Source organism: Poecilia latipinna, unplaced genomic scaffold (genome assembly GCF_001443285.1).
Source record: "Poecilia latipinna isolate Pla-1442-1.1 unplaced genomic scaffold, P_latipinna-1.0 Scaffold7967, whole genome shotgun sequence".
Taxonomy (NCBI): Eukaryota; Metazoa; Chordata; class Actinopteri; order Cyprinodontiformes; family Poeciliidae; genus Poecilia; species Poecilia latipinna.
Window position 1 is genome coordinate 1 of NW_015120583.1, and position 1,464 is coordinate 1,464.

General features: G+C 37.4%; 1 long non-coding RNA gene across 1 annotated transcript; it reads right to left on the reverse strand.

The window, feature by feature from the left end:
* Positions 1–247: 247 nt before the first annotated feature.
* On the reverse strand, positions 248–1,454 carry LOC106944304 (uncharacterized). The gene is made up of 4 exons (XR_001424206.1): positions 1,409–1,454; positions 876–1,094; positions 614–759; positions 248–334 (listed from the first exon to the last, which is right to left on the reverse strand). It is a non-coding gene; the product is annotated as an uncharacterized LOC106944304 (long non-coding RNA).
* Between the last annotated feature and the right edge of the window lie 10 nt (positions 1,455–1,464).

Here is a 1,464-nt window from a genome sequence, read left to right on the forward strand (position 1 = left end):
AAAGACTACCCACAACAAAATATGATAATCACATTTATTTATACATATGTACCAAAAACACATGAAACCTTAGAACAAAGTAAAACAGCACAGTATACATTTTAATACAATGGGTTTTTAGAAAAGACATTTACAATAACAAAAAAATCAAAGCAAAGTAACCCGGTGCTTAAAAATATAATTTTAAAAGAAATATTTACACCAGAACTTATTTTATGAGCGATGACACATGCACAAAATAACAAAAACAAAAAACAAAAACACAAACCAGACAACCTTGAGCCTTAAAACTTTTGGTGTTCTGAATCCGACGCTTGGTTCTTTGGTACAGCCTCTGAAAAACAGACAAAATATATATATTTTAAACTGAGACGTGTATTCATGGTTTTATGAAACAAAACATTTCATTGGCTACAGAGAAACATGCATAACAAAGTCCAGCTATAGGATATTATACAACAATGCACACAATTTTAGACTGAAAGGCACATGAGATTCTGCGACAGACTGTTGCCTCTCGCCCAGAACGTTGGCTGGAAGAGGCACCAGCAACCGTCCTGGCCTCACTAGGGACAAGGGTGTATAGAAAATGGATGGATGAGATTATACTTACTAAATATTTCAGTCATCAAGAGCTGGTGACCAGAAAGACTTCTCTCTCCACCCAGTCTGAATAGATCTCTGCTGCTCTGCTTGGTGGTTTGAAAGGATCTTGGATAAAATGTTGCAGACAGCAGATCAGGTCCTTCTGAGATCCAGCTAAAAAAGTAACACAGAGAATTTAAAAGTTAATATTTAAACAGTACTGCACCTGATGGAAGGAAAGAATAATGTGAAGAGAAAGGCTAATTATGTTTTCAAAAAATTATACATACCATTTATTTCTGAACAGCTCCTGATTCCAGTTTTTGGTTCAGGACTTCTAATTTCTCTGCAGTGGAGGCTGGAAGGCCGAGCTCATCCAGTGAGTCCATCTCTTCAGCAGAACCAGTGACTGTCAGACGGGTCAGAACGACTTGCAGCATCCTGGGGTTTCCCAGGCCGACTCCTTCAACTCCTTAAGGCTTTGAAGACGTTACACAGAATGCTTCAGTCTGCAAAGAATGATAAAAAAACGCTGTAATGTAAAATAATAATTTATTATAATATAGACTGGGGGTGTTCAGCCCTGCAGGTCAGGACTCTGTCCTGCTTTAGATGAGTCTCTGCTGCAGCTCACCTGGATTAACACAGGGAAACTAAAACAGACAAAACTCCCACCACACAAACCTTTATTTACATGTAACTCTCTTATTCATGTCATCAACTAATCAAATCCAAAAATGCCCTACATCTATAAATAATTCAATTAAAAATATGATACATACACAAAGTGTAGTCACTGTTTTTACATGTAGGTTAAATTTACCTGATAGAGGAATTTCCAGTTGAACGGAGTCGGTTAGTGGAGTTACTGGTTGGACT